The following is a 27,351-nucleotide window of genomic DNA, read 5'->3' as shown; positions in this document are numbered from 1 at the left end:
TGGGAAATGAGTGTGAACTGTGTGCATTTTTGGTTTTGATTTCCAGGCTATTTTTACCTTCTGAATCCAATTCTTCTTGTGCAACAAGAGAACTGTCTGGTTCTGCACACATTTATTGTATCTAGGATATACTATAAGATATTTAACATGTATAAGACTGCCTGCCATTTAGGGGAGGAAATAGATGGAGGGAAGGGAAAAGTCGGAACAGAAGTGAGTGCAAGGAATAATGTTATAAAAAATTACCCATGCATATGTTGTCAAAAATAAAAAAGTTATAGTAATAATAATAAAAGAAAGAAGCCATGTGATACACCTCCCAGATGGCTAAGGTGACAGAAAAGATAATGATGATTGTTAGAGGGGACGTGGGAAAACTGGGATACTAATGCATTATTGGTGGATTTGTGAATGGTTTCAACCATTCTTTAGAATGATGTGGAACGATGTTCAAAAAGTTATCAAATTGTGCATCCTAAAGAGATCTTAAAGAAGGAAAAGGGACCTACATGTGTAAAATGTTTATGGTAGCCCTCTTTGTAGTGGCAAAAAACTGGAAACTGAGTTGATTCCCATCAGTTGGAGAATGGCTGAATAAATTCTGGTGTATTAATGTTATGGAATATTATTGTTCTATAAGAAATGATTAGCAGAATGATTTTTAGAGAGGCCTAGAGAGACTTACATGAGCTAATGCTAAATGAAGTGAGTAGAAGCAGCAGATTACACATACATGGTGACAACAATATTATATGATGATCAATTCTGACGGATGTGACTCTTTTCAGCAATGAGACTATTCAGGCCAGTTTCAATGATCTTGTCATGAAAAGAGCCATCTATATTCAGAGAGAGGACTGTGGGAACTGAGTGTGGACCACAGCATAGCATTTTCCTTCTTTCTGTTGTTGTTCACTTGCATTTTTTTTCTCAGTTTTTTTTTCTTTTTTGTACGATTTTTTCTTGTACATCAAGATAACTACAAATATGTACACATACACTGGATTTAACATATATTATAATAGATATAACATGTTTTGGATTACCTGACATTTAGGGGAAGGGGTGGAGGAAAGGAGGTGATAATTTGGAACACAAGGTTTTGCAAGGGTCAGTGGTGAAAAATTACCCATGCATATGTTTTGTAAATAAAAAAGTTTTAATTAAAAAAAAAAAAAGAAAGAAGCAGTGGAGCAGAAAATGATCCTAAGGGACTCCTGAACCAGTGTTAGGAACCAGAATGGATTCCAGATAATGACTCTGTTGCTCATTACCCAGTTCTGGGCCAGAGTTCTGGGGCAGAGTGCCAGTCTCAAGTAAGGGGTTAATGTACTTTAGCAAGAAACAAGTTATAAAAACATAAACATGTGATTCCAAATATAAGAACAGAAAGGAAAGAGGACTTGGTTCTAACCATTAGCCCTGTACTTATGACTTCAATATTCAGGAGACCAACACAAAATGGAGTGAAGTAGTACAGTACTTCTGAGTTTAGCATCAGTCTGCTAAAATTCACCACACACAGAATACAAATCCAAACTTTTGCCAGGGACATGTAAAGTTCTGATCGTGAGAGCAAGAAATATTGACCCCAGAATGCAGCAGTTTGGAACCATTTAAAACTTGTAGGACACCAGAATGAGATGTGAGAATAGCAAAATATGGTAAAAAGACAGAAGACCCTTGCCCCACACAGAAGTAAGTAGAGCTCAGTATTGTCACAAAATCCAAAGTCAAAAAAGACTGAAGAATGGGTAAATAAGCAAACAAATAAAAAAGAATCTGAGCACAGAAACTACTAAGATAATTGGAAAGCTCAAGACACAAATATACAAATGGACAGTAACTTGAAAATATTTATAACTGCCCCCTGAATGCAGATGGTAAAAGTCCAAACATAACTTTTAGAAGAGCTCTAAAAAAGGATAAAAAAAATAAGAATAGTAGAAGAAAAATGGGAAAATAACCAACCTATTCAAGAAAAATATGAAAAATAAAATAATAGGTTGATAAAAATATACAAAATTTTACTGATGAAAATTACTCTTTAAAACTTAGAATTTGGGGGGCAGTTAGGTAGTGCCACCGATAGATCACCAGCCTTGAAGTCAGGAGGACCTGAGTTTAAATCTGGACACAGACACTTAATACTTCCTATCTGTGTTACCCTAAGCAAGTCACTTAACCCCAATTGCCTCAGGAGAGAGAGAGAGAGGGAGAGAGAGAGAGAAAAAGAGAGAGAGAGAGAGAGAGAGAGAGAGAGAGAGAGAGAGAGAGAATTTGCTTAATGGAAGGTAATGACTACTTGAGATATCAAAAAAATAAGAAAACCAACTCAGCAGACTAAAATAACAGAAAATATGAGCAATTTCATTTGGGAAAAAAAAACTGATTTGGAAAATAGATGAAAGAGAAATAATATAACAATCGATGTCCTGAAAACCAAGGACAAAATATAACCTAGCATGATGTTATAAGAAATTATGAAGGAAAACTGTCCAAATATTTTAGAACCAGAGAGCAAAGTAGACATCAAAGAATTCACTTATCACCTCCTGAAGGAAAACCCCAAATGAAAACTCTCAGAAATATTGTAAACAAAACCCAGAACTCCTAGTCTGAGGAAAAAATATAGAAAGGATAAAATTTAGAGAAATATTTATCCATTAGTTGATCATTTTCTTGTTTATTCTTATTTCTTATTTTGAGAGAAAATTAAATTAATGAAATAATTCTTTTATGACAATTTTTGAAATATGAGACTTTTCATAGATAATATTTTTTCTGCTACGCACCAACTATGTTTGTCACTGTTAATCTTGTATATTCATGCATTTTGATAACAAATCAGAACTATCTAAGAAGTCCTTTAAAAAATATCTGCATAGCAACATGTGTAATGTAGTAATCAATAAATTGTTAATATATGGTTAACCGATGCTTTAAATGAAGATGATTTTAATATAAATGATTCCATTAAGTGGTACATTTTCTATGTAATACTTTGCTTTTCTTTATGTTTTTACACTATATTGCAATATTCTCCATTCATTTTACTGTTATTTATTAACCAAGCTAATCTGTTTCCCTGTGTGTATATATATATATATGTATGTATATATATATATATATATATATGTATGTATATATATATACATATATATATATATATATATACACATATATATATAAACTTCCCTGCAGTCTCTCTCTGTCTCTAACTCTGTCTGTCTGACTTTCTTCTTCTTCTTCTTCTTCTTCTTCTTCTTCTTCTTCTTCTTCTTCTTCTTCTTCTTCTTCTTTTTCTTCTTTCTTTTTTGCTGAGGCAGTTGGGGTTAAGTGACTTGCCTAGAGTCACACAGCCAGTAAGTGTTAAGTGCCTGAGACCCTGAGACCAGATTTGAACTCAGGTACTCCTGACTTCAGAGCTGGTGCTTTATCCTCTGTGCTGCCTAGCTGCCCCCTAAGTATAATACCTAAACACTTATCATCATTATATAAAGGGGATTCTGATAATATCATACTCATACAATGATCATTGAATATGTAAAATACATTTTACTCTTACACTGGAAATGGTAAAATTTATACAATAGTAAATGTAGGAGAATATACAATAATGCAGAGTTGAAGTCAGAATAAAACAGAGTTCCTATCCAATAGTAAATTGTAAATGAAGAGTATTATTTTTTTAGACTTTCTTTTTAAATTGGAGTTTGATATCTTATTCAGAAGTAAAGCTACATGACACACTAATATATTAATTATACAAGTGATTAAGACAATTGGATTATGTCCAAAATATGTTGATGATGCCTAACAACTATATACAAACATATATCTCTCTGTGTATATCTAGATACAGATATATAAAAAATAAAAGAGAAACATTTTTCCCATAAGCCCAGTCTTGAATATAAAACAATCCAATTAATTATTGTCTCAACTATTTGGATATTCCCTCCAAAATGCAGCCCATAATCATTTATGTTGTCATCCTATGTGATTATTATTCTCTTAAGTAAATTCCTATAACTTTTTCAAAGAGGTTTCACTCTTTAAACTGAAGGCTGAATCATCTATGTCTTTCACCATTTTATTGATAGTCACTTATCATTCTGTTTCTCATCTGTTTTCCCCCTTTGCAGATAGATAGTCTATTTTTTGGTACTTTCTAAATCCTGAGTAGATGTTTGTTGGTTGAAATTCAAATTTATTATATATTCACCTATTCTTACATAATGAATTACACTATGTCTTTGAAGTTTATGTTTGCTTTTATTTCTCATGAAGGAGAGAGTAGTTCTATTGATTAAATATCCCTGTATGAATATTTTAGTCTCTCAAAGAACATAATAAAATCTTGTTTTATCTGTCCAATTTACATTATCTGCCTAAACAGAATTATTTTAAACCATATTAAACTCTAGCAGATCATTAGCCATAACAACTGAAATTAATCATTGAGATCATGTAGTCCTACCTCTCCATTTTTGTAGAAGAAACTGAAGCACAGAGAAGTGAAAGGAGTTAATATACTCCATATAATTCTTGAAGAAAATGATGAGTTTACATTCATTCCTTGCAACCCTTGGAAAAATAGATTACCATATCTTAATAATGAAAAAAAACACAAAATAATAGTTTCTGACAATAAACACAGAATTATCTTTATTATAATATTCTTTTCTTTTACATGAAATTTGCAGGAAGTTCTGGGGTGGTACCAAGATGGCAGACTTAAGCCAGGAAGAGGCTCAATATGTCCCAGTTTCCCTTGAATACCACATGAAACCAAGCCTTTGAATAATCTGACAAAAAAGAACCATTCTCCAGTTCAATATAGATGTGAAGGACTTCAAGAAAGAGCAGTCTCACTTGAGTGAAGGGAGTGTTTAGCCAAGGTCAGATGAAGTGAGTAGGTGTTAAACACAGCAGATTAGCAACTGAGACCCTCAATCCTGGCTCAATATTATAGCAATTCAGTGGGGCAGCCTCTACTCCCAGCCCAGAAAAAAGAATTTCTAACTGTGAAACCAGGCTATTTTCTTTTTTTTTAAATTTTTAAATTTTTATTTTTATTTTTATTATTATTATTTTAATAACTTTTTATCGATAGAACTCAAGCCAGGGTAATTTTTTACAGCATTATCCCTTGCATTCACTTCTGTTCCAATTTTTCCCCTCCCTCCCTCCACCCCCTCCCCCAGATGGCAAGCAATCCTTTACATGTTGAACAGGTTACAGTATATCCCGGATACAATATATGTGTGCAGAACCGAACAGTTTTCTTGTTGCACAGGGAGAATTGAATTCAGAAGGTATAAATAATCTGGGAAGAAAAACAAAAATGCAAGCAGTTTATATTCATCTCCCAGTGTTCTTTCTTTGGGTGTAGCTGCTTCTGCCCATCTTTGATCAATTGAAACTGAATTAGCTCTCTTTATCGAAGAGATCCACTTCCATCAGAATACATCCTCAAACAGTATCATTTTTGAGGTATATAATGATCTCCTGGTTCTGCTCATTTCACTTAGCATCAGTTCATGTAAGTCTCGCCAGTCCTCTCTGTATTCTTCCTGCTGGTCATTCCTTACAGAACAATAATATTCCATAACATTCATATACCACAATTTACTCAACCATTCTCCAATTGATGGCCATCCATTCATTTTCCAGCTTCTAGCCACTACAAACAGGGCTGCCACAAACATTTTGGCACATATAGGTCCCTTTCCCTTCTTTAGTATCTCTTTGGGGGATAAGCCCAGTAGAAACATTGCTGGATCAAAGAGTATGCAAAGTTTGATAACTTTTTGAGCATAGTTCCAAATTGCTCTCCAGAATGGCTGGATGTGTTCACAATTCCATCAACAATGTATCAGTGTCCCTGTTTTCCCACATCCCCTCCAACATTCCACATTATCTTTCCCTGTCACTCTAGCCAATCTGACAGGTGTGTAGTGGTATCTCAGAGTTGTCTTAATTTGCATTTCTCTGATTAATAATGATTTGGAACATATTTTCATATGTCTATAAATAGTTTCAGTTTCTTCGTCTGGGAATTGTCTTTCAGGCTGTTTCCTAAAAAGAACAATTAAGGCTACTCTCTGCCCTACTGTAGTGAACAAAACACTACACACAAGGTACCCCTGTGCTCAAAGCCAAGGCTCAGAGCTGCACAGGAAATTTGGGATGCCCCACCTTCACCTCAGGAGCAAACCTTAAAAGTCACAAAATAGGAAATACAAAAAAGAAAAGGAAAGAAGATGATTAAGAAACAGAAAAAAAAAATTTTAGCCATAGAAAACTACTGTGGTGACAGGGAAGACCAAAACACCAACTCAGATGAGAATAAAATGTTTATAGAGGAAATCTCAAAAAAAGTGATATGAATTGGTTTTGAACCCAAAGGATCTTCATGAAAGTGCTCATTGGATTCACAGTGATTTTTTTCCTATAAAACATGAAGCATTTTGCCTAGGATGGTTCTATCTAACACAGCTAGAAAGATATTAAATTTGATCCATGGCTTACTGAGAGGTAAAAATCAATAGAAGCCACATTCAAGTATCTTAGACTTCAATTCAATAAGCCTAAATTAATTGCTTACTATATATAATATACTGCCTAAAAACTTTTAATGTAAAGGCTAAAATAAGTTTTTGCCTTTAAGAAACTTCTACCTAATATGATAAAACATGTAAATAGGAAAATACTTATTGATTTTTTTCCTCAATGAAAATACTATATGTCTTAATTGGCATTTAGTCTCCATGGTTCTTTTTCTGAATATGGATGATATTTTCCATGTCAAGTCTAGTGGAATTCTCTTGAAGCACCACCTTGCTGACAAGAGCCAAGTCCATCACAGTTGAACATCATGTAATCTTGCTTATACTGGGTATAATATTTTCCTGGTTCTTCTCACTTTACTTAGAATCAGTTCAAGTCTTTACAGGCTTTTCTCAAATCAGCATGTTCATAATTTCTTCTAATTTCACAATATTACATTGTATTCCTATACCAAAATTATTCAGCCAATCCCCAACTGATGAGCATCCATTCAATTTCTAGTTCCTTGCCATTACATATCTTGAACATATGGGTCCTTTTGCCTCTATTACGATCTCTTTGGGATACAGACTGGTAGTGACACTCCTGAATTAAAGTATATATACAGTTTTATAATCTTTTGGGCATTTATAACAATAAATAAATAAATATATATAAAAATTATAAAAATACATTAGTGTCCCAGTTTTCCTAAAATTTTCAAATGTATTTGTGATCTCATCTATGTTGAATAAATCCACCCCTTCTCTAATATACATACAATGTGATTCCTATTTATGCCCTTAATTTCACCACGAACATTCCAAAAACTGTTAGGAACCTTCATTAAGTTCTCCAGACATTCCACTGATACCACTGTACTATAAAGACCTACTTTCCTTTGACCAGAAAATCTTCTTTTTCATTTTTGGAAATGTCCTGTATGTTGCTTTTTCTATATTATTTCTGTTTCAATCAGTGTCCTATTGTGCCCACTATTTGCTTCTTCATTAATTTTAGATGATTAGTTTTATTTTTTCAGAGAACATCTCTCACTGAATATCATCAGAGAATAAGAGTAGTAAAAAGACAGGATAAGTCCTGTGTTTGGGAAGAAGTATGGGAGTTATGAAAAAAAATCTATTTTCTTAGGTAATCCTCTTACTCTTTTCTTTCTGTTTAATGAGTTATCCATTTGTACTGACTGTCTGGGAGAAAAAGTACACACAAACTTGGGAAATAATAAATAAAAGCCTTCCCATGTAAGAGAGAATACCAGATGATCATTGAGGAAGACTAGGAATGCTAAGAGATGTAGGTGATGAAAGAAAGGGTATTCCAGTTATACATGATATATTGTCTGTGCAAAGGCATGACATTGGAAATTGAAGTCAAAGTATAGGAAACAACAAGAAAATTTGGTTCAGATAGCATTCCACAGTCTAGAAAAAAATGAGTCCAAATGAAAATCCTTAGCCTTTCCTTAGAAAATAAAGTTGCTTATTTTATATTTATTACAAAGATTTGAAAATAATTTTATTTAACCAGTCTGAGATAGCATGTTTCAAAATAACCAAATGAATATTCATTAAATAAAGCAACACAAAGTCTTAAATTTATAGTCATAATTGTACTCATTATACAGCTATTTTAACTATTTTGGTTATTGTTATAGAAAAAATCTCATTCACTGAAATATTTTAATTATATTGCAGAACTACATTATTGAGTTTAATCTGCTAAGTCTCTTAACAGGTAAACAAATATGCATGTATTATTTTGTGAAAGCCTCTTACTATAGAAACAGTTCAAAAAGCACATTTCTGATGATTTTAATGGTTTTCATCTCAACCATATTTTTCTAAGCATGATTTTTCAATAATCTAATTCACTTCTAAAGTATTTAATTCAATGAGGAGATTGGACTGAGTTAGTTTGATAATGTATTTTCTTGGGTCACTATGACATTCTGTATACTATTAAGGAGTTCATCTTTCATGTCAGTCACCTTGAAAAATTGGAGACATGTAAAAATGAAGTAACACTCTCTTTGTTATTCTGCTTTTTTTGGGATCCTAAATTTAAGTGAAAAAAATGTAGACATGAAGCTTTTAAAACTGATTAATTATCTTAAAAACTCCTACACGATCATTTTTAGGTGTTTAATCAATCTTCTTTTAATGTCCAAAATTGAAAACAAGTTTTTATTCCCTTTAAAAAATAACTATATGAAGATTGCATAATGATCAACTATGATAGACTTAGCTCTTCTCAACAAATTGGTAATCCAAGACAATTTCAATTAACTTTGGATGGAAAATGCCATCTGCATTTAGAGAGAAAACTATGAAAATGAAGGTGGATCAGAGTATCTCATTTCATCTTTTTTTCCTTCTGTTTTTTTTTCCTTATGCTTTTTCCATTTTGTTCTGATTTTTTTGTTCTTAACATGACCCATGTGTAAAAGATGTATATACACATATATACACATATACACGTGTATATCTATATACACATATACATGTGTAATCTAAAAAAATAAGCATATATGGATTGTTAATAACCCAATAATGTTAGAGAAATTAATCTTTTCTTGCTAGTCCTGGGAAGGTTTAAAATAATTTTGATTTCATATAACTGAAATAGTAGGTTTCTGGAAGAACACATCTCAATCATATTAAGAAGTACTTGAAGGCCTGGAAAAAAAAGGGGTAGAGTTGATTCTTTGAGCCCAGGAAAGTCTTGAATATTCATTAAATCCAAGAATTCTTTATTCTATTAATGAGATAAATTCTAGATTTAATATTGGCTTCCTGGTTGTAATATAAAACAGAGCTAAAAGTTCAATAAATGGGTGATGTTTGATGCAAAAAGTCTGAGAACTATGTTTAGGGAAAATACCCATGCAGAAGCTGGAGCCTTCCTAGTTTCCATGAAGACACATGACATATAGAAGGAATTAAGAGTAGATACTAGTTAAGAGTCAGAGGAAAAAAAAAGTCAAATTTAACATAAAAATTGGTATATAGCAGAATTATTTATAACAGGATTGATTTTTATCAACATAGTGAATATGCTTAAAGCAAACAGATCAGAACAAAAAGGAAAGAATCAAGAGAAAGTTAGGATTGTAAAAGACTCAGAATCTCTGAGGCTTTGAGAAAGGTAAAGAAAGCTCTGAAATGACTAAATTCCCAGTAGGGATTTTTTTTTAGGGATACAGTGGCCAAAAAGTGTTTGGATCTTAAGAATATCCCTGAAGAAATGATGATAGTAAGAATTGAAGCTGATGAATCCAGCCTGAGAATTGATAGATCTAAGAAAGCATAGGCAGCAAGTTCTGTTTCTGGGTAACTTTGAGCTTTAAAATTGGAAATATTGAATAAACATCAAAAATATAAAATGAATGTATAATTTAATATATGATATATTAAATTTACATTATTTTTAATGGAAGATCTCACCAATGGTGGTATTGTTCTCAGAGAATATAGTAACATTGGCCTTCTTGCTGTTCCTTCTATAAGATTCTCCCGACTGGGCATTTTCAGTGGCTGACAACATGTATAGAGATTTCTCCCTTCTCATCTCAATTTTCTGGTTTCCCTGACTTTTTTCAAATCTGAAGTAGTCTCACATTTCATTTTATGAAACAATTTTTCTAGTTCGTCATACTGGTTACTTCCTCCTGAGATATTTTGTTGATAGTTTGTGAATTTTCCCCTCAAACTAAACTCTGAAATTCTAGAGGTTAGAGAATATGTTTTTGCCTTTCCTAGAATCCCTGGAATATGGTACAATGCGAGACATATAATAGGCACTTAATGAATGTTTATTGTTATCTTAAGTTGACATGGAAACCTTTGGATGGAGAGAGAGGCCTTTAACCCTGCTCCTCCACTGTGTTCTGAGTTAGTAATGTAACTCTACTTCTTCATTCCCAGTTTTTTGGCTTTCCTGATTTTCTTTTATTCTCAGCTAAAATCTCACCTTCTACAAGAAATCATTCCCCCATTAATGGTTTACCTCTGAGATTATTTTCAATTTGTCGTCTATTCAGTATGTCTTGTTTGCACATTTTTGTTTATATTTTGTCTCCCTCATTAGACTATGAGTCTTGCGAGAGCAATAGCTGTCTTTACTCTTTGTATCCCCAGTGTTTACATAATGGCTGGCATATAACAGTTGCTTAATAAGTGCACATTGATTTAAAAATCTCCAAAACCAAAGGCATATTAGTGTTGTGCCACAGTTCCCTTTTATTATTCTGCCTCAGTTCCTTGATTGTTCTGCCTCAATCGCCCTGGTTACAACCCCCACCTCCCTCCCGACCATTAGGACTGAGATAATTAAGGCTGTAGAGATCTGGCATTCCAAAAGATAAAACTCCAGATGTCCTATCTCTGATACCTAATTAACATTCTCTACCTCTATCTCTTCAGACTTCCTGGCTCTAGTTTGATTATTTCCTTTAGTCCCAATTTGTAAGAAATTATTGTCCTACCTCCCCCCCACCCCATCCTGTCAGAACTGGATTGATGATCCCTTTCTGCAGATTCCCACTCACCAGAGTTTAGACTCCCAGCCCCTGCCTTTATCTTAGAACCCTGACCTATGGAAACATATATTAGTTGATGCTAAGGCTGAAGGTGCTACTGCTGCTGAATTATTTGAAGCATCAGCTTTAGGACCAAAATGGATCCTTTGGTCCCTGAAAATCTCTCCCTCTCAAAAATCCAAATAAAATGTTAAAAAATTCTCTAATTTTTATCTTTCCTCAGTTTCTCCAGCATTACATTAGCAATTTGGGTCCCCAAAGTAAAGCTAGCTATATTTCTTCACCAGAATATTTAAGATACCCCAAAGGAAATTGGGGTTGTATTAATACTCAGGTTCAAGTCCTCATCTGATGTGTATTGTAGCTCTCTTACTTCAATTGCCTAATGTCAGTAAATATTGTTTCGATATCATTTATTCCAATGATTAGTGCTTAATTTATTGTCAGGCTTCCCCCCAAAAAACAGTGATAAATTCAATCAGTTTTCACCACATGGTAATACACACACAGAAGCATACACTACTCATATGTGTGTAGTGTGTTTATATACATTTATATATATGCATATACATACATACATTTTATATACATACATAAGTGTGTGCGTGTATTGCTGTAAGAAGTAAGAGCTATGGAACAAAAATGTCCCTCCTTCCCCAAACAGATCACATTCTTCCCCTTACACTTTGGTTCCTAGAGAAAGTGAGCTTAAACTTGAAGTGGTATAAACATTCTTCTCATCACTGAATTTATTTCCAGCTGGCATGTGGAGATGGAAGTGGATGCATTTCTCCTTTCTTCAGAGGAAGTATCATCCTAAATCTCAAGTTAAACAAGTTTAACCTATTTCCCTGCTCTATCAGGTCACTTCTTGGGATGGATTTGAATGGGATAAACTGAGTAAAGATCTCTCAAGAATGTGACCTTACCTAATACCGTAATTATGACTTGAGTCTTTGCAGTAACAAGTTGCGCTATAGTTAAAAGCTGCAGGTGTACCATTATCTTAGATAAATAAACTTTTCCCTCCTCTCTTCTCCCTCCTCCCTAAATTTTCATTAGAATTTAAGCACATAATAGCTAAAGGTATTCTGGGGCCAATATTTAGTCTCTGGATAAATTAGAACTCACTAGCCAATAGGAGAAAAAGTGAGAAGTTGGGTGGAAGGAGTTTCTGCCTTAAGGTGCTTGCAGTTTATGCTTGTACCTCTCTATTGTTGGGAATTGCCCTTTCTCATGAGGTCATAAGAAATCCTTTTTTTGCTTTTTATCCTTAAAGTGTCTGATTTTAAGAGTAGCTATTGCATACAGATTCCTTTCCAGTATTAACCACTAAAACTCTATTGGCTTTTAATCTTTTGAAGTCTGTAAGTTTGCAGCTTGGTCCATTGAATCTCAATATTCATTTACACAAGAGCTAAAAAGAACAGAGAGAAAAAGCAAAATAAATAAATACATAAAAGGAGACATTTTATGTTTATGATTATGTGTTGGACTAGTTCAGAAGAGTAGGGATCTAATTTCTCTTCTCCCAATTTGAGGCTTATAAAATTCCATCCTTTGCTTGCCACCATCATTGTTCAGTACAATGTGACAATCTGACCTTAAAAAAATAATAATTGGAAGTTACACCACATTAAAGATTTGTCTACAGCTTTAATGGGTATTGCAAGACAAAGAGAAGTATTCATTAGCCCTCTAGGTCTAATGATTCTGAATGAATTGGTTAATGAGATATAAAGTTAACAACCACCTCAGTGAAACAAAAATGATAGAATTAGTTGAAAGAGAATCTCTTTTTTGTTGTTTCCTACAATTGTGCTCACTTATTCAATTAATTGTGAAGGCCAAATAATGTCCTTCATATTCCTTTATATCTGTGCCCAGAAATTAACAATCCCACCCTCATAGGCATAGGAAACAATCAAGTATATATACCACTGAAATATTTTTATTTCCATATTTAACTTTTTATCACTATTACTTATGATATTTTGTTTAATGAACAAATATATCAATTACTTTTGTTTGTCGTAGAGAACAAGAAATTCTAAACTTGCTTTATCATAAATATACTTAATTTTATTTAATGATAATGGTTCACATTACATAATATTTTAAAATACTTTCAAATTATATGGTTTAAACTTAACAATAACCTTCTATAATAATCCTCATTTTACAGATGAAGAAATTGAATCTCAGAAAGGTAGATTATCTTGCCTTTTTACTTTTTATAACTTTTACAAGCCAGTGCTCAAACCCAGGTCTTTAGATTCCAAGTCCAACTTTTATTTTAATTGCATCATACTTAATGAAAATAATTCATCTAGATTTATTGGGAAGTTTCTTAAATAGGACCTCATTAATACACAGGGAAATTACATATATTTACAAAATAACTAAAGGATGAATATTCATTCAAGCTTTGAGCTAAGTCTGTAATAATAACTTTTTCCCTCCAGAAGGCCATAGTTGCAATTTTCATTCCATATCTTAGATAATTATGTAAGTTGTTAAGTCACCTTTACCTTTGGGGATGTGTGGTAGATGGTATTTATTTTCAGTTTTCTCTTGAGAGAAAGGTTGATAGAATTAACAACAACAAAGAAGTCCCCCAATGCATTCTTCCCATTATCCCCTCCCCACAAAAGAGAAAATTATTGTTAACAACAAACTCCAGATGCTCTAAACACCTTTGGGGGTCATGCGGAAATGTGATTAAGCTCATTAAACTCCTGGAAAGCAATTTCTTTTTCTACCATGAAAGCTCTTGACCTTGGCAGTACATTAAACTCTAACAAGAGTTTCTACAAGTTCAGAGTTCCAATTATGACTCACTTTATTGGACTCCAACTACTAATACAGTTTGACTTGTTCCACTGTGACCTGAACTTGGCTTCTGCAATTTCCAAATCAGCATTTGGCTGGAGGCAGGAATCTGAATATAAGAACTTTTTTTTTGTTTGTTTTATTAAAACCTAAAGTACCTGGTGAAAGTAAGGATTGTGATTCATCTGTACTACTACCTGATGATGGTATTCATTCTTTCTTCTTGAGAGAATCTATCCCTTACTTTTTATTAACAGATAGACTCACCATAATATTGACTATGTAAGTATATAATTATTTATTGAAGACAGAATATATGAATTATTTCCAAATTAAATGTCAAATTACTGTGTTTGTATGTGTGTGTGTGTGTGTGTATGTTCTTCTAACATTATTCATAAGGAGTGAGATCATATTTCTTAAATAATTTTAATGTAATGCTATGAAATATATTTATGTAAATATTGACTAATATGGGAAAGAGACAAACTAGATGCTGTCCTCTATTTCCAAATTGAAAATCACTTTTCTAACTGCATTATTATGATGCTCTAGTGTAAGATACCATTCTGAATATAGTAATGGTTGCAACTGCTAATACAATTGTGAATTCCTTACTTATTAATTGCCCACAACAGTTTTAACCTGGTAAAAAATCTGTCTATATATTATTTTTCTGGACAGTCTGATGAGATAGTATTCTTAAACTGTTAACACATTTCAAGATTTAGGAATTTATATAACATAAAATAGTAACATCTTTTTGAGAAATATATTGTTTGAATTCAGAAAGCCATTGCAGCATAAAGAAAAAAAATCTTTTTTAAAATTTATTTTGATAATATTTATATTTTTGATAATATATAAAAACAATCTAGAAAAATCATGAATATTTGATAGAAGACAAACATTTTTTAAAAATCCCATTATAGAAAACAGGGATAGTTGTGCAGCAACTTGCATTTTGTGGATGGTTCTTTTTTCTTTTTCACTACCTAATGTCTGTTTCTGTGTAATCCTTCAGATCCCAATTTATTATCTGGTGAGTGTTGCCATAGAGATGTCAGAGTAGAATTGGCTAGATAGACTTTGTCCCAGAATTCATCAGTTTGCTGACTTTATCTTTAACTTGGCATTGAAAGTCATGAGAATAATAGTCTAAAAAATTCCATTTTGCACTCTGTGAGGAGAAAATGTGGTGTATAGAGCTCAAAATACGTGTATAATCTTTGGATGACTGATCCTCTGGTCTCCTTACTTTAAGGCTCTGTCTGGCAGATTCAAAAGGGTGATAAAATAGGAATTGATAGGAAAGACAAAGATAGATAAGAATTTGTGTCTATAAAGGAGTATATCTGAAAGTCCTTTTATTCCTAGCTCCATCTTTCTTTCTACTAAATTCAGGGAAGATATGGGAATGACAGAAGTTGGATTTTCCTCTGCTAACCACAGACAGCTATCCAATACTTATCCATATTGTTTATGACCTGATTGTCATCTTTGGCATCACAGATTTTAGTGGCCTCTTAAACTCTAGAAATTTGAGTAAAAATGTTTGGCCATTTAGAAGAAATGAGAAACATTTTCCTCTCTCTTCATCTTTCCTTTTCTCTCCCTCTCTCTGCCCTCTCTTCCTCTCTCTCTTTCCCTCTGTTTCATAAAGTGAAGAATTAGAAAAGAATTATAGAATGGTTGCATTGAAATTTCCAAGAAATATAATAGCATATGACCCTAACCTATAATTAGAGACCTTGACTTAGCATTGCTTTATAGTTAAGGAAAATATGAGCTTATAAAGATTAAGATTACATGAGTTGGAATAGACAGTTAGGATGGTGCTCAAACTCTTGAATTTCCCTGAAAAACCACATGAAATCAAGTCTCTGAACAGAATATGGAATAACAGATTTTATGAAGATATGCAATGAAACAATTTTCCAGCTCAAGATAAGCTGGAAGGACTTCAAGAAAGGTCTGTCTCAGTGGGATGAAACAAGTGTGTAGCCCAGCTCAGACAATGTCCAGGAAAGCCAGTGATAGAATGTTAGTCATAGCAGATTGGCAATTGAGATTTTTGGTCCTGACTCAATAAGATCGTAGCACAACAGACCAGCAGAACAGCCTTCTGTTCCAGCACAGAAAACAAACTGTCAGTCTAGGAAACCAGGTAAATATAGACAGGAGTTGGGCAGACTGTTCCCAGGTCTGTAAGCAAGATATTAAGCACAATGAGCTCCTGTGCTCAAAGTCAAAGCTCAATTTTGCACAAAAAGCTTAGGTCAGCATCTCCTGCACTTTAGGATCAGAGCTCAACATTAAAAGTCACAAAATATGGGTATAAAAAAGAACAAAAGAAAATGAACAAGAAAGAAAAGAACTTTTATAAAGATATTATGGTGACAAGGATGGAATTGTTTTTCTTTTCAAGCTGTTGATTCTCTCTTCCATACTTCTCATTTCTTTTCCCAGTTTTTCTTCTATCTCCCTTATTTGATTTTTAAAAATGCTTTATGAACAAACCAATATTCCTAATGAATATTGATGCAAAAATTTTTAAATAAAATATTAGTGAAGAGAATACAGCAACTTATCCATAGGATAAGTAAGTAGCCATGCACAGTTACAGCACAGGGACCTATGGTGGTATGGGGTCCATTCTCCTCAAAATAGGGATATTGGTTTGGAATTTTCTTTCTCTGTTTTAGCTCTTCCTGATTTAGATATTGGTATCAGATAGACCAATGATTTTTAAATTGTCTCTCCTGGATCTGTTTTCCAGGTTGTTGTTGTTTTTGTTGTTGTTGTTTCCCAATGAGGCATTTCACATTTTCTTCCTTTATTCATTCTTTTTACTTTGACTGATTCTTCATGTCTCATGGAATCATTAGTTTCCATTTGTCCTGTTCTAAATTTAATGTGTGATTTTCTTCATTTACCTATTGTATCTCTTTCTCCATTTGATTAATCCTACTTTTAAAGGTGGTGTTTTCTTCAGTGTTTTTTTTTTTTTCAGTTGGCCAATTGTATTTTTTTAAAAGTATTATCTTCTTTTCCAAGCTGTTGACTCTTGCACACCTTTCATTTGTTTTCTCATTTTTTTCTATATTTCTTATTTGTCTTTTAAAGTCTTGTATGAGCAGTTCCAATAAATAACTCATTGGGTGTGAGCACAATTCATATCATTCTTTGATATTTCCTTGGGACATTTTGTTCTCATTTGAGTTGATAGTTTCATCTTCCCTGTCACCATAGTAGCTTTCTATGATCAAGGTTCTGTTGTGAGCTTTTTCTTCTCAAAACGCAGCCAGGTGATAAAAGTTCAGATCTTTTATTATCTCCAATATAGCCTGGTTAGCTTAGAGACCTATCTCTCTGCTTGGTTCCAAGAGCTCTTGCCGCTTTGTCCTTTGCTTCTGCCTCTGCTTTCTTCAGCCTCCAGAGCCAGTACCAAGTTGAATCTGTCTTGCCTTGAAGAGAGGGCTTCTGGTGTAATTCTGCTGAAATCCTGACTTGTAGCTTCTTCACTCTGAAGAACTTCCTTGACTGGCCCATTGAAGCTCTATTTATGCTCCCAAAGAGCTTCAAGGGAGGTGTGAACTCATTGAACTCCAATGAGTAAAGGTGTGAACACAAGCCTTGTATTAATTAGTTTTACTTAGTACCTTGTTTCAGGTTCTGCCCAAAACATCTTCTTGTAAGATTAGATCAACTCTAATTAGTTAGCAGTCAGTAAGGATTCCAACAAGGTTCTTTTCTTTGTCTTGCTCATTTTCTTTTCTTTTTGTATTTCCTTTTTTGTGACTTTTAAGGTTGAGCTCTGTTCGTGGAACAAAGGGAGCACTTTCCCTAGCTTCTTGTCCAGGTCTGAGCCTTGTTTTTGAGCAATGGAGCCCCTTTGTTTGGTGTTTTGCTTCCATAAGTAGGGTAGCTTTATCTGTGACTTCCAGGAAATAGCCTGTTTTCCCAGAATTTTCCTTCTAAGCTTGTACTGGAAGCTGGCCTACTAGTTTGCTCCACTGCTGAGTCAGGACTGAAGTTCAAAGTTGTTGATTTGCTATGTTGAAAAGCCTCTCAATGGCTTTCCCATACTTTATCTGAGCTGCACAGAACACCCCTTTCATACTAGTGAGACTGACCTCTTTTGAAGTCCTTCTAATCTATCTTGAGTTGAAAAGTAGTTTCATTTTTGTCAGTCTCTATTCAGCAACTCTGAAGGATTTATGATGAAAGATGCTATCCATTTCCAAAGAAAGAACTGATTGTGTCTGAATACAGATTGAAGCATGCTTCATTTTTTTCTTGGGGTATTTTTGCAGATTGGTAGAGTTGTCTATATTTTCTTTCCTAATGTGACTTTTATGAAAATGTTTTAAATGACTTTTCATGTATCTTCTCAATGAGGTGGGATATAGAGGGAGGAAGGGAGAAAATTGGGCAATTGAAATTTTAAAAACAAATGGTAAAAATTGTTTTACATACAACTGGGGAAAACAAAATATTAAATGAGAAAAAAGTTCTGTTGATGTGAGAATATCAAAGAACCTGATCATTCAAAAATTATAAACATTTGAATCAAAATCAATGAAGGGAGAAGCAAAAATAAGTCCTTAGAATATCTTACTGGCTATACAAAAAGAAAATAGAAGAAAACAGAATATTTGGTTTCAGAAAGCATTATTAGCCTATTATCATGTCATGAAATAAAGGATCTTAGTATCATAGAATACAGCTTAAAAGGACCTTAGAATCTTAAACCCAGAGGGATTAAATGATTTACTTGGGGTAAAGTAGTGATGAAGTTTATTCAAAGAGGCATTGGTGGAGTTCTTTTTCAACCAAAAGCAGAATAGTTGATAGTTTCTTTATTTCCTTCAAAGAGAATTTCATCTTACAAAAGATGAAGGAAAGAAAATGAAAAAAAGATAGTTTCCAAATATTCGTTATCAAGAATGAAGTGCTTGGTAGGAAAGAAGCAAATTTTGTCATGGAACAGTGGAAATTAAGGTGTGATAAGAAATGCACTCTAAATTCTATAAACATACATTTCACAAAATTCTTAGGATTCCATGTAGACTAATATTCTACAGGCAAATTCTTTCCAGGAGGGTTAAGAATGCTCATAAATGAAATTCTGAAAACATAAACAATTACAATTCAAAAATAAAATCTAGGCTAGTCACTATGTTAAATTTTGGAGATAATAAAAAAGGCAAAAGACTATCTCTGCTCACAAATATCTCACAATCTAATAGGAGAGAAACTATGTGAACAAGTGTTGCTTCCTATTTCTTCTTGAGGAATTTGGATGCTCTAATACTTAGTACTCATATATACAGTATAAACTAGATGGAATCTTAGAAAGAAATCCTAAGCATATAGAAAGAATGGTAAAATCTTGCAGAAAGGGAAATTTGAGCAGAAATTGAAGTAATCACAGAGAATTCAAGAGGAAGAGATAGGAAAAGAAAATCCCAGACATGTGGAATTATTAGCAAAAATGCAAGTATTTAAGGTAATGGAGTGATTTGTGTGAGGAAAAATAAATTTAAAGTCTTTGGATTGCTGAGTATAGATTCTTGGGAAATTCTGTATCAATTCAGATTTTAAAGAAACATAAGGGACAAAGAAACAAGTACAAGTAAAAAGGATGAATAACAGTTCTTTATAGTGTCAAAAATACTAAAATTCAGAAGGAGCAGAGGCTATTGAGGAAAGTAGAACAACAAAAAGAGTTGTGCTTTTTTTATTTGTTTGTTTTACTTGTTTGCTATTATAATTATATGTGATGAAAAAAGATGAATAAAGAATAGCATTCTCCATGTGATGATAACATTCAATAAAGAAAGGGAAAACTTCATGTGTCTCGCTTTGCTTTTATTTTCTCTGTTGAAAATTGTTGGAATCCTTGTGTTAACTCAACTTGAAACAAAGTGATAACTCAAGGGAGATGTTAGAATCCTAATGTTAACTCAACTTGAAACAAGGTGATAACTCAAGGGAAATGTTAGAATCCTAGTGTTAACTCAATGTAATTGATACAATGCTTGTGTTTACACTTTTACTCATTGGAATTCACAAGTATGGGAGATGCACAAAGTTAACTGTGTAACTTTGTGAATTCACACCTCCCTTGAAGCTCTTAGGACCAGAGAGCACTGTGGAAGAAAACCCATAATCCCATTCTCTCAGAAGAGTCATATATAAGCCCAGTGAAGAGAGATTCATTCCAATATTTTCCACTTGGCTGGCTGGTGGAGGAAGAGAGTTCAGCTGGATTGAAGAGGAGGACTCTGGTGCAGACAAAGAGCACTTTGAGAGATTGAGAGCCAGAAGCCCTCTCTCGGAGACAAGACAGATTCAACTTGGAGCTGGAATTGGAGGCTGAAGAAAGCAGAGGCAGAAGCAAAGGACAAAGCCTTCTCTCTGAGGCAAGAGAGATCCATTTCATTTTCCACTTGGTTGGCTGGAGAACTGAAGGACAAACCTTTGCATTTGGAGACATTCGGAGGGAGTTCTTGGAACCAAGCAGAGAGATAGGCCTCTAAACTAACTGGGCTATATTGGAGACAATAAAAGATCTGAACTTTTATTACCTGGCTACATTTGGGGTAATTATTGATCTGAACCGATACTAAGGCTGCCTCCAAGAAAACCTCCCTGAGAAATCTGCTCTCTCTCTCCCAGAGAGAACCATTATCTTTATTATATTAAAGAAGAAGAACATCACATTTTGGCACCCAAAGTGGGGCTGATTCATATTCTGATTCAGTAGAAAAGCCTCTAATATTTTTATGTTTTAAGTTCCAACTTTTCCCTCTTCCACTCACTAAGAAGATGGGGAAAAGTAAAACCCATTACAATAGCCATGTTTTTAAAAATAAAAAAATAAAAAAATGCTCCATTCTGTACTCAGGGTCTCTCAGTTCTCTATCTCGATGTGGATAATATATTTCAGCAAAGAGATCTCTGAAACTGTAATGGATCATTGTGTTGATATTGCTCTAACAATGTAAATTGTTTTCTTGTGTTCAATTCATTTTTTGTCATTTAATATTTGTCCCTCCAGGTTTTTCTGAAGCTATCCCTTTCTTGATTTCTATGCACGACATAAGCATATTCTATCACATTTACACACCACAACATATTCAACTATTTGCCATTTGATAGGACATGTTTCCAGTTCTTTGTCACTTTAGAAAGAATGACTAAATATGTTCATATATATCAGTCCTTTTATATTTTATGCAATCTGTTTGCAGTATAGATCTAATATCAATCAAGAATATTTTCAATTTAACAACTTTTGGAACATTGTTCCAAATTGTTTTCAAGGATGGTAAGATTACTTCATAGCTCCACCAATAATGCATCAGTATACCTGCTTATCCAAATCTTATTTCATATTTGTCACTTTTATCAATTTGATGTATGTGACATGATACCTCAAATTGTTTAAATTTGGAATTTTACTACTTATTAGAGATAATTTTGACATTTTCCTTTGAAAATTCCATATTCATGTCATTTGATCATTTGTCAATTGTCTGAGGAATATTTTAGTCTTATTCTCATAGATTTGACTCGATTCCCTATATATTTTAGAAACTAGACTTTTATCAAAGAAATTTCCAGAAAATTCTTTTATAGTTTCATTTATTTCTTTTCATTTTAGATGTATTAATTTTGTTTGTGAGAAAAATATATATTTTTTCCTGTTTGACCTGGTATTGTGACCTGCAAGTAAAAAATGGGTAATATAGCTGCTGGCTCACACTCATCCTTGCTCTCAACATTGGTTCAGTGATTGCTAAGATTCACTTTTATTTTTCCTCCAAAGCTTTCTGCCATGGTGATCAACCCCTCATCGCTGCTATTGCTTCTTCTTCCATTACTACACCAGTGCTCCTGGCAATCTGAAATTCAGGGTCAGCAAATCTCTCTGCCTTCCTAAGCTTCTCTGAAAAAAAAATCCATCCTTTCCTTCATTTCTCTTTAAAAAACAAAAACCAAAAATAATCAAAAAAAGAAAAAAAATGGGATGATTTTAATGACACTTATTTTGTCTCAATAATTTCTTGGGCATCTAGGTCTTTCAGCCATTTAAGTAGATATTTATTTCTATTTGAATTTGTAAAGTTTTTTGTGTGTTTTGTTAGATTGATACTCAGATATTTAATTCATTTCATAGTTATTGGAATGTGGTATTTTCTCTTCTGTTATTGTTTGCTTTATTTTGTTTTTGCTATATAGAAATTAAATTGATTTTTGATACTTATTTTGTTGCATGCATATTTGTTTAATCTATTAATTGTCTAATTCAAGATTTTTGCTCATTCTTCAGGGTTTTTTTCAAATGTAAAATAATATCATTGTCAAAAAAATATAATTTTATCTTCCCTTTTTTAAAACAAGTCTTTTCATTTTCAATTTTGTACTTTTGTCTTACTGCTACTTTTAGCTTTTCTAGAACTATATCAAATATAATGAGAGCAGGTTTCCTATTTTACTCCTGTAAATATTGAAAAATATATATCATATTCCTACTGCAAATGATATATGATTTTGGGTTCAGAAAAAAAAAACTTTTTATTATTTGAAAAAATATTTCTCTATCCCTTTGCTATGGGGGATTTTTAATATAGACGAATCTTTTACTTTGTGAAAGGGTTTTATAAATCTATTGAGATAATCATCTGTTTTGTATGTTTTGGTTCTTAAATGAATTGTATTAGTTTTTTCCCTAATGTTAAAACACATATGTCCCTAGCATAAAAATAATTAGGTCATAACATGTGATTTCTTATGTAATTCCTTGAAGTCTGTTTGAAAAGATTTTGTTTAAACTTTTAAATCAATATTCATTAATTATGTTGGCTTATGATTTTCTCTGTTTTGTCCTTTAGTTTAATTATTATCACTACATTTTTCTCACAAATAGATTTAAGTATGATACATTTTCTATTTTACAAATTTATGAAATATAGTTACTAAATTTTCTTTAAAAATTTGTGAGAATTCTGTCATGAATTCATCAGGATTGGGAAGTTATTTTTCCCACTTTGGTAGTTCATTTACAGCTATTCTATTTTCTTTTATGGGACTGGTTACTTAAAATCTCTATCTGGTCATTTGCCAGTTCATGTAATTTGTATGTTTGAAGATGTTTTTCTATTTCTTTCCTAGTCAGTTTTGGTAACAGAATGGATTTTATTATTCTTTTTATTTCTTATGATTTTGTTGTGATTACACTCTGCTGGATTGCTTTTTTCCTTTGATTTTAGACCCATTTCTTTTTATTTTATTTATTAAAGCTTTTTATTTACAAAACATATACATGGGTAATTTTTCTGTTCCAAATAATACCCTCCTTCCCCAATCGTTCCCCTAGATGGCCAGGTAGTCCAATACATGTTAAATATATTAAAATATGTATTCCCAATATATTTCTACATATTTTACAGTTATCTTGTTGTACAAGAAAAAAATGGACCAAAAAGGGGGAAAAAACTGGGAAAGAAAGCAAAATGCAAGAAAACAACAATAGAAAGAGTAAGAATCTACACTCTTTAGCTGTAGATGGCTCTCTTCATCTCTGAACAATTGGAATTGGTTTAAATCATCTCATTGTTGATGAAAGCCATGTTTATCAGAATTAATCATCTTGTTACCGTGTATAATGATCTCCTGGTTCTGCTCATTTCACCTAGCGTCAGTTCATGTAAGGATCTCCAGGCCTCTCTGAAATCATCCTGCTGGTTGTTTTTTGCAGAACAATAATATTCCATAAATTTCATATACCATAATTTATTTAGCCATTCTCCAATTGATGGGCATCCATTCAGTTTCCACTTTCTTACCACTACAAAGAGGGCTGCACAAACATTTTTTGTACATGGATCCATTTCTTTTTAAATGAGATTATCTAAAGATTTACTAATTTTATTAGTATTTTCAAATAAATAGCTTTCAGGTTTATTTATCAGTTTCATCTTTTTCTTTGTTTCCAGTTTATCCATTTTTCCCTCTAATTTCTTTTCATGCCTATTTTGTTTATTTATTTGTTGGCTTTGTAATTTTAAAAATTCATATTGAGTTCATGCATCTTCTTTTACTATTTTATTGATGTATATTGGAAGGTATCTCTCCCTTTTTTCTTTTTCAGAAGAATTTTTTAGTTGAATTTCAGAAATTTTGGCATGTTATTTTACCATCATTTTGTTTTACACAGTTATTGTCTCTTTCTTTGACTCTTTCCTAATTTAATATTTCATTAAGCCTCAATATTTATTTTCTGTGCATCCAAAACTCTAATTCTTCGATATATGAACTACATAATTATCTAGCCTTTCTTTATTCTCTGCATTTATCATAGAATCAAAGCTTCTGAGGTAACCGTTTTAAACTTTTCCCTCTACATTTTCTGCTGTTGTATGAGTTTGCACCTTGTCAGCTCTTTTCTATTGGGCGGCAATCCCAGGGAAAATGTAAATTCCTATATGTAAAAGACAGGACATGGTCCCATGGGAGGAAATATTACACATCAACTTCTCTAATTATTCATTTAACCACTGACACCTTTTAATCACCTTTCTTCTTCATTTGCTTCTCACTACCCAGTTTATCACATTCTCTAAGGAGATTCTATTCACTCCTCAGCCCAAGTCAAGTTGGGATAAGTGGTTTCAAGGATGAAATTTCCACAAAAACACTTAGAAAAATGTCCTTTTCCAGAACATCTTGTTTCACTTACAAGAACATTCATTAGTGACACCTCCTCAAACCGAGTCAAGATCTCTCCTTTCCCCTGCCTCATTATTATTATTTTTTTCCTCTTTACTCTTCAAGCACTTCTCCCCCCTCCAGAATCTTAGTTTCCTGAGAGAGCATATGAGTTACCTTTACTTCATTGCTCGCCCTTAATTTGACCAGAGCATATAATGCAATCTTTTCCATCCCTTTTTTCTCATTTTCTCTGCACTATTTATAACTCAATCGTACAAAATACATTGATTCACCTCTGAGTGATGTATTAGAGGAGCTGTCAATAATGTGCCTCATTATTTCACCATCACCTCTTATATGTCATATACTCCTAATGTATTCCATTGATCTATCACTCTATTTTTTAGCCAGTACCAAATTATATAGATCATTGAAACCTCAAAATAGTTTAAATCCAGTAGGCTTAGGCCATCTTCCTTTGCATCTTTTTCATTATTTCCCTTGACATTCTTGACTTTTTCTTCTTTGTTTGTTTTTTTTTTTTTTTTTTGTTTTAGGCAATTGGGGTTAAGTGACTTGCCCAGGGTCACACAGCTAGACAGTGTCTGAGACCAGATTTGAACTCAGGTCCTCCTGACTTCAGGGCTGGTGCTCTATCCACTGCGCCACCTAGCTGCCCCTTGACTTTTTCTTCTTTCAAATTGTACCATCTGGACTAGCTCTCCAGAGGATCTCACTACCAGCCTAAGTTCTTGGTCTTATAAGAGAAGTGATGTGACAGGGGCCCGCATGCATGAACTTGATATTTAACTTAATTTAAATATTAATAAAATAAATAAATATTAAACATAGCATTTGTTTAATATTGGCATTACTTTATTATCTATAATACCCATTAGAAAAAATGTAGTTTTCTTCCTTGTTTATTAGTTAAATTTATTTTCATTTTTGGTTTGTTTAAGATCAGGATTTCTACCTCTGCCTTTTTTTTTAACTTTAGCTAAAGCATATTAAACTCCAACCTTTTACCTTTATTCTGTGTGTATCTTTCTGCTTCAAATGTGTTTCTTCTGAATGATATATTGTAAATTTATTCTGTTCACATTCACAGTTATGATTACTAACTGTATTTCTCTCCATCCTATTTCCCCTGTTTATATTTCTCTCTTCTTTTATCCTGTTCCTCCTAACCAGTGTTTTGCTTCTGAACCCCACCTTCCTGAATCTGCTCCCCTTTCTCTCATCCTCTCCCTTTCTTGTTTCTTCTTTTCCCTCCTTTTTTTCCCCTTTAATAAAAGTCAAATTTCTATATCCAGTGAGGTGTGTATGGTTTTCCCTCTTTGATCCAAATCAAATGAGAGTAAGATTCAAATAATGCCATTCCTTTGCTTTCTAGTGTAATAGGTCTTTTATACCTCTCCATGTGATGTAATTAAACATATGATGCCTACCCTTTTTCTTCTCCCAGTAAAATAATTTATTGTCCCTTAATTGTTTTTTTTTAAATATCATCACATCAAAGTCAACTTATACTCACAACCTTTGACCACATATACAACTTCTAACTGATTTATTAGAGATATAATTTTCAAGAATTACAAGTATCATCTTCCCAGGTGGAGATGTAAATAGTTTATCCTTTTTGAATAACATTTCTTCTCCCTTTTCTGTTTATGTTTCTATGCTTCTCTTGAGTCTTGTATTTGAACATCAAATTTTCTGTTCCATTCTGGTCTTTTCATCAGGAAAGTTTGAAATCCTGTATGTCATTGAAGGTTCATCTTTCCCCATATGAGATTATGCTCAATTTTGTTAGAAGGAATTGGTCTCCTTTTAATCAAAATAAGATTGAAGGCAACATAATACCTTTGTCAAGAATTTGAAAACTCTGTTAATGAACTATTAAATCTGTTCTATCCAAAGGGGTAAATTTAGGCTTGATGTATGAAAAACTTCCTAAAAATGACAGCAGTAAAGAACTACAAGAGGTTTCCTCAAATACTTGTGGTTTATCTCTTCCTTGAAAGTCTATAAGCATTAGAAAGAAAAACGTCAGATATGTCATAATTCATTCCTTTTGAGTATTACTTGAATTAAGAGCTCCTATCCAAATCTCAAATTTTGTGCACATATACATCATAGATTTGTACCCACAATAAGCTTCTAAACAATTTATGATTGCTTTATAACAATAATGTAAATGACAACATAAATACTGGCAATTATATGGCCTTGCCAATTTTAGGGTACAAAGGAAGATATTAAAATAGAAGTCTATAAGAAGTTACTTTTGGTAAACTCTTACCAAATATATGTGTGTTGTTAAAACAACATTGTGAGACAATATGGTAGGAAACTCTACTATCATTTAAATTCATTTCATGGTATGTAATTGTTTCATTTGTTGTATATTTAGATGTATTATATTTAGATTTTTTAAAATCTTTTATATTCTGGAGGAAAAGAGAAAATAAATTTGAATGTTTTAGTATAGAGAAAACAAAGAATTGTCTGGAAGACAAATATTGACAGATAGAACATGTTAGAGTTCAAATGTTGGAGTTTGTTCTCAGAGGACAGCCGGTTTAGAGGCTTAGAGCCCTTCGGATGTCTCCAAATCCAAAGGTTCTGTCCTTCAGCCTCTGCCTCTGCCTTCTTCTGCCTCCAACAGAGATGGAAGATCT

This window comes from Antechinus flavipes, chromosome 1 (genome assembly GCF_016432865.1).
Source record: "Antechinus flavipes isolate AdamAnt ecotype Samford, QLD, Australia chromosome 1, AdamAnt_v2, whole genome shotgun sequence".
Taxonomy (NCBI): domain Eukaryota; kingdom Metazoa; phylum Chordata; class Mammalia; order Dasyuromorphia; family Dasyuridae; genus Antechinus; species Antechinus flavipes.
The sequence above is the reverse complement of the archived record's forward strand: the minus strand, read 5'-3'. Positions refer to the sequence as shown.